Below are 7,313 nucleotides of genomic sequence, written 5' to 3' on the forward strand. Positions count from 1 at the left end.
GTTTAATTCTTTGGTGTAATTTTCGGACTTCATACTGGCTTTTTAACATATCGATTCGCTCGTCCCTCCCTTCTTCTCTTCTTGTTGCAGTCATTTCTCCTCTCTCTTTTTCTTCCGACACCTATCGTTTAGTGCTAGGTAAACGTTGTAACTGACTTTAAAGTTGTCTTGTATGCCGCATTCTTGGCTTCGGTAGCTCTTTGAGACTCCTCCCAAATAAGGATGTGGCGGCTCTTTCCATGGAGTAGGCAATGGTTTTCCATTGCGCTGCTATACTATCGGGATAGGAAGTGCTTTACTTAAGCAATTGGGTCAGCCGTGTGGATTATGTCGTTACCATCTGTTGTGTTGGCAGCGTTCCAACGTCGTTTTCCGTGCAGTGTCAGATCGTACGTTTCGCTACACTACAGGTGCAACGGGTGCGAATCTTTGCTGCAACACGGTAATGATGCGACTCGATGCTCCTCCATCAGATCGATCGTTTATCTAATACGCTGGTTGAATGCATCCATTCTTCACAACATGATCAATTTGGTTTCTAGTGTTTTAATAGGATGACTGCTATGTGGCCGTGTGAATTCTTTGATGTTTGAATCTGTTGCTGCTAACTTCAATCCTCTTTGCCGCAATCCATTATCGGAAGTTTCTTCGTGTAGGCTAAGCTTTCCGACTTTTGAGCCAAAGATATTTTCCGTCCCTATTTTCGCATTAAAGTTTCCAAGAATGATTTTAATATCATGGGCGGGACAACGGTCAGATTCTCTTTCTAGACGCTCGTAAAAATTATGCATGGTCTGTTCGCCCTTGTCTTCCCTCGGGGTATGGGCACAAATAAGGCTAATGTTGAAAATTTGGCTTTTATGCGGATTGTGGCTAGCTTCTCATCCACCGGAGTAAAGCTGGAGACAAGGTGTTTCAGTCTCCTACTAACCACAAATCTACAGCCAAATTCATGCCTCGTTTCATGGTAGCAATATTATAAAGCGTCACCTATCGGTTTTGTAATGACGCGATATCCCGTAACTGATACAGATAATGTGCTAAGGATATGGAAAGAACATTCTACCCAACTGCTAGTATAAGACGATGGCATCGAAGAGGATACCGCAGAACCAGATGATGAGAACCCTGATGATGGTATAGAATGTTTACCTCCTAGTCAAAACGTGATCCAAGTAGCTGTGACCCGACTGAATAACAATAAGGCAGCAGGAGCCGATGGGTTCCCGTTGAACTATTTTAAATCTAAAGCCAATGAGATAATTGGGTCCTATCAATGTGGCTTTAGACCTGGTAAATCCACCCTAGACCAGATATTCATACTGGCAAACATATGCTACTTTGGATTAAGTAGGCACTTTAAAAACAAGACCACCTTTCGACAGACGAAGATTATACCATACAAGACACTGATACTAACCGTGTTATTATACGGTTCTGAGGCATGGGTACTTGTGAGAGCAGATGAGGTAGTGCTTGGAGTGTTTGAGAGAAAGATTATTTATAAAGTATATGGACCCGTTTGCTTTAATGGAGAAAATAGGCGTTGTATTAACCACGAGCTGTATGACCACGATAGCATTGTTACTAGTTACACGTATCAAAAAAAAAAAAAAAAAAAAAACTGCTGCGTTGGCTAGGTCATGTTGTCAGAATGGATGAAGAAGCTCCAACACAGAAGTTGTTTTTTGAAGGCAAACACGCTGGTACACGTAAACCAGGACGACCAAAAGCCCGATGGAAAGATCAAGTGGTGGGAGATACCTCACAACTTGGTGTCATAGGTTATAAAAGGAGCGCAAAAGATCGAGTCGCTAAGAAGCCTATTCGGAGTTCGGCTAATGGGACAAACTTTCCGTCATAGCCAATCAATGTTAACTAGCCAATTAAAGTAAGTTTTTAGTAAAGTTGAATTCGGTCTATAAAATGGTACAGATCCCATATAAACCGATCTCCCGATTTGACTTCTTTGGCCTTTACAAGCCGCAATTTTTGTCCGATTTGGTTGAAATGTTGTATGCAATGTTCTGTTTAGACTTCCAATAACTTTGCCAAGTACGGTTCCAATCGATCTTTAACCTGATATAGCTCCCATATAAACCGATCTACCGATTTGACTTCTTGAGCCCTTTGAATCCGCAATTTTTTTCGAATTTGGCTGAAATTGAGCATGTAGTGTTCTGTTATGTCTTCCAACAACTGTGTCGGTCTGCAACTTGATATAGCTCCAATATAAACCGATCTCCAGATTTGACTTTTTGAGTCCTTACAAGCCGCAATTTATTTCCGATTTGGCTGAAATCTTGCATGCGGTGTTCTGTTACGACTCCCAACAAAAGCGCCAAGTACGGCCCTAATCAGTCTATATTATTGATTATCCGTGTTTTGTTCCTAGAAGCTTGGTGTGAAGAATATAATTAAGCCCTTCAACAAACTTTATTTTGTATAAATTTGTAGCAGAATTCATGGTGGTGGGTTCTCAAGATTCGGCATGGATGAGTTTAGGACGCTTTTACTTGTTAGTATTTAGAGCCACAACAAGTCGATTGCTGGCTTAGGTGTATGTCCATAGTAATATGGAGCGGATAAACACCCTCTTTTCAACCTAACCTAACCAACCAGAATCGTTGCTTGGTTTCCAACATTTCGTTCGCCTTGTAGGACACCATTCTCAATCCAACAATTGTAAGTTGTTAGAAAAGTGTGCTGGGTAAAAAACGGGAAACGTTCGCTTCTTAATATTGCAAGGATTAAGATCTTTAAACTTCTTCAGAAAATCTATTGATAAACTACCTTAGAAAACATTTACATCTTCCTTCCTTCGCTTTAAGTGTAACTGCCGAAAGTGAAACCTAATGCAAAAACAAAACAGCTCTTCGTGAAGGCTATACCCTAAAGTAACACACATGAGCGTTTGGAACTAAAACGCCAACTATAAAATAGTTGTTGTATGCAAAAATGATTGTTAAACATGATTTTAATGAGCAACTTAAATATGGTACACTGCATAAAACACACTGCACAAAGTCTAATGTCCAGATGCCTAAATCTCCTCTAAAATGCCACACATTCTGGACACCAGTATAAGGTCTGTATGAAGCCCCGTTACTGATGTCATGACTTTGTAGCAGAAAAATAAAGAAATGGAAGGCAACTGTAAGGCAGACAAAAACCTATAACCATAGCAGGCAACAACCGAGTCATTCCACAAACTCGCCAAAGCCGTGTCATGTGTAACAATACACCTGATATGACTCTCGCATTCTCTGGCAGGCATTACGTGGCCACATTCTCCTCATTGGGCTGGCTAATCTGCTGGAGAGACACCAGGAAATTCGTTCGATTCAAATAGTCTGATTGTTTTCCTGCTAACCATACACATGTAAAGTGTCACATTCATCTCCTTATGTTGTACTTACATGCATAAACTGGGTGCTTTTACTCCTCCCACATCCCCATAAGGCCCGGTTTGTTTGGTTTATTTATTTTTTCTTTCTTTCTTCTGCAACCATTTTGGCGTGGTTTATTGTGGCATTGTTGTTTATTCATTTGTTGCATGTTATGAATCTTCTTGCAACGTTTTACAATAATGCTCTACCCATTTTTAATGTTTTTGATAAAGTTATTGAACATTTTAGTGTGACACTTGAGCAGAGTATCTAAAGAGTCTTGGTCGGTCATTCGCTTGCTTGTTTTTTTCTCGAGGTTCAGTTTTCTAATTTTCTAGCGAATATGAAAATGTCTCCGATGCACCATAAAATGTTGCATGTTTGCAAACACAAGTGCACAGAGGACATGCAAAGCGTAATAGACATATAAATTGTGATATGATATATAAATGAAAAATGTAAACCAAATTTTGGGTAGGGTGCCCAGTTGTAACACCTATAGACAATAGAAGTAAAAAAGAGATTGCGTAAAAAATTTTTAATGTGAACAAAACCAGTATTTAAGCACCGTCCACCAGACTACTACACCATATAGCATTATAGGTCTGACAGCTACAGTGTATACGCAGTCCAAGTGGTTTAAATCCCCAATTTTTGCCAATGGCTTTCTTGCAGGTGTATAGGGTAAGATGTATAAATTAATCAAATTTCAACCAAATGACTTGAACAACTAAAAAGGCATTACGTTTGGCCGGGCCGAACTTTGGATACCCACCACCTCGGGTATATATGTAAACCCCATTTCGTCACCGGTGAAAATTGGATAACTTAAGCATCCAAATACGGCACGGACATTGAGTGGTCTAATATATATGTCACTATTCAACTTTGTTGAACAAAATATTGGTCCTTTTGGCAGATATATCCAAATATAAACCGATCTGAACCATATTAAGGTCGGATATCGTGAGGCTCGGAAAAACTTACTGATCCAAATTTCAGCGAAATCGGATAATAAATAAAGCTTTTATGAGCTTCAGCCCCCTTATCGGCAGATCAGTCTATATGACAGCTATATCTAAATATAGTCCGATCTGCCCCTATTAAGGTCGGTTGTTGGGAGGTCTTAACCTACCCACTGTTTCAAACTTCAGCGAAATCGGGTAATAAATAAAGCTCTTATTGGCTTCAGATCCCTTATCGGCAGATCGGTCTATATGGCAGCTATATCTAAATATAGTCCGATCTGAACCATATTTAGGTCGGGTATCAGGAGGTTAAAAATAACTCTCTGTTTCTAATTTTAGCGAAATCGGTTAAAATATAAAGTTTTTATGGGCTCCAGACCCTTTATCGGCAGATCGGTCTATATGACAGCTGAATCTAAATATATCCCGATCTGATCCATATTTGTGTTGGATGTTGGGAGGCTTAAAATTGCCCACAATTCCAAATTTCAGCGAAATCGGGTAATAAATAAAGCTTTTATGGGCTTCAGACCCTTTAACGGGAGATCGGTCTATATGACAGCTATATCCAAATATGGACCGATCTAACCCATGTTTAGGTCCGATATCGGAAGGCTAAAAATAACGCACTGCTTTACATTTCAGCAAAATCGGGTAATAAATAAAGCTTTTATGGGCTTCAGACCCTTTATCGGGAGATAGGTCTATATGGTAGCTATATCTAAAAATAGTCCGATCTGAACCATATTTATGTCAGATGTCGGGAAGCTTGAAATAACCCTCTATTTACAATTTCAGTGAAATCGGATAAAAAATAAAGCTTTTATGGCCATCAGACCCTTTTTCGGGAGATCGGTCTATATGGCAGCTATATCCAAATATGGACCGATCTAACCCATATTTAGGTCAGATGTAGGAAGGCTAAAAATAACGCACTGTTTTACATTTCAGCGAAATCGGGTAATAAATAAAGCTTTTATGGGCTTCAGACCCTTTATCGGGAGATCAGTCTATATGGCAGCTATATCTATATATAGTCCGATCTGAACCATATTTATGTCAGATGTCGGGAGGCTTAAAATAACCCACTGTTTTAAATTTTAGCGATATCGGGTAATATAAAAAGATTTTATGGTCTTCAGACCCTTTATCGGGAGATCGGTCTATATGGTAGCTATATCTAAATATAGTCCCATCTGAACCATATTTGGGTCAGTTGTCGGAAAGCCTGAAACTATTCACATTTTTTCAAATTTCAGCAAATTTCGGATGAAAAATAAAGTTTTTATGGCCATTCAACCCTTTATAGGAAAATCGGTCTATATAGCAGCTATATCCAAATATGGTCCGATTTTGCCCGTTTAAGAATTTAACCATCGTGCTTAAAAAAGACTTATCGTTACCAAATTACATCTCAATATCTCAATTTTTGAAGGCTCTAGAGTGATTACAACAGACGAACGGACAGACACACGGACATCGTTAAATCGTCTTAGAATTTTGCGACGATCCGAAATATATTTTGTTGTGTTGCAAACGGAATGACTAAATGAATATACCCCCTATCCAACGGACGCCTAGATTCAAATCCCTGGTGAACATCGAGAAAATGTTCAGTAGTTATTATGCCCTTTCTAATGCTGGCTATATTTGTGAGGTATCCTGTCATGTTAAAACTTCTCTACCAAGTGGTGTCGCTATATGGCACGCCATTCGCACTCGGCATAAAAATGGAGGCCCCTTATCATTGAACTTAAACTTTAGTCGGGCTGCACTCATTGATATGAGGGAAGTATCCCCTGTTCCTTAATGGAATGTTCATGGGAACTTAAGTATTTGGTAGTATCCCTAAGGTTTAGATTGAAGATCGAGGCGCTTGGAATGCTATTCTATTTTCGGCTAGTATAACAAATGTTCTGTCATAGCCAATTAAAGTTTTAGGTAAGTAAGTGTGTTGGTCAGAAAGCAAAAACAATATAGTGAGTGTTAAGATCAGATCTAGGTCACCCCGGTAGTCGAGTTGGTAGCGTGGTCGGATTACCAGTGCAGGGATTATAGGCTCGATTCCTACTAGATGCCCGGTCTGTCGCTACTGCGGTATCACAATGGAATTAAATAGTCTTCCGTATGAGTCCCGAAACACTCTTCTACGATGTCATTGGGCAATCTATTGCTTGTGCGGATGTTTTAGTAACTTTTCGCCACGATTCTCTTACAGCCAATTGCGTTATAATCGTTCGTATGAGTCGTAAAACACTCTTCTGGGTTATCATTGGACAATCCATTGCGTGTGCGGAAGTTTTAGTAACTCTTCGCGACGTTTATTGCGCAACCCATTGCGTTATAAACGTCCAGAAAAATTTTTATAAATCGCCTGAGTTAACTTTTCGCGATTGTTTTTATTTTAATGCCTGGGTCGTTTAGGACTTGTATTGAATTTTGTTATTCAATGTTTGGTTTTAAGTGGACATTGACCAAACAGAACTCTCACTTAGTTTATATGACGATGCGTACTAAGTATGACAAATTTGACTACTTATACAAAAAACAAATTTTCAAGTTTTTTCGTAGTTGCCAAACAAGCATTTAAACATGTATTTGTCTACATAAACATACGCTGGCCGTGGTCGTCAAAGCAGGTGGTGAACGTTCACACATACTAGAAAATGTGAATAATTCATTTGTTCTATTATTTGAAACGCTATGAATAATCGATTAACCGAATAACGATCGGCGCTGATACAAACTTAATACTCAAGGAAATCAACCTTCAATTGAAATGTATCATTTCAACCTTTGTGTGGTCTGGCTGGGCGCAGCACTGAATTAATACAAGAAGGAAGATATTCCCTCTCGACCAATCCCACATGCATGGATACCAAGGATTTACTCATATCTTGAATACATACTTCGGAGAAAAAGGAACTGTAATCCCAATCTTTCAACCACCGACTAG

The sequence above is a fragment of the Stomoxys calcitrans genome, chromosome 3, assembly GCF_963082655.1.
Source record: "Stomoxys calcitrans chromosome 3, idStoCalc2.1, whole genome shotgun sequence".
Classification (NCBI taxonomy): domain Eukaryota; kingdom Metazoa; phylum Arthropoda; class Insecta; order Diptera; family Muscidae; genus Stomoxys; species Stomoxys calcitrans.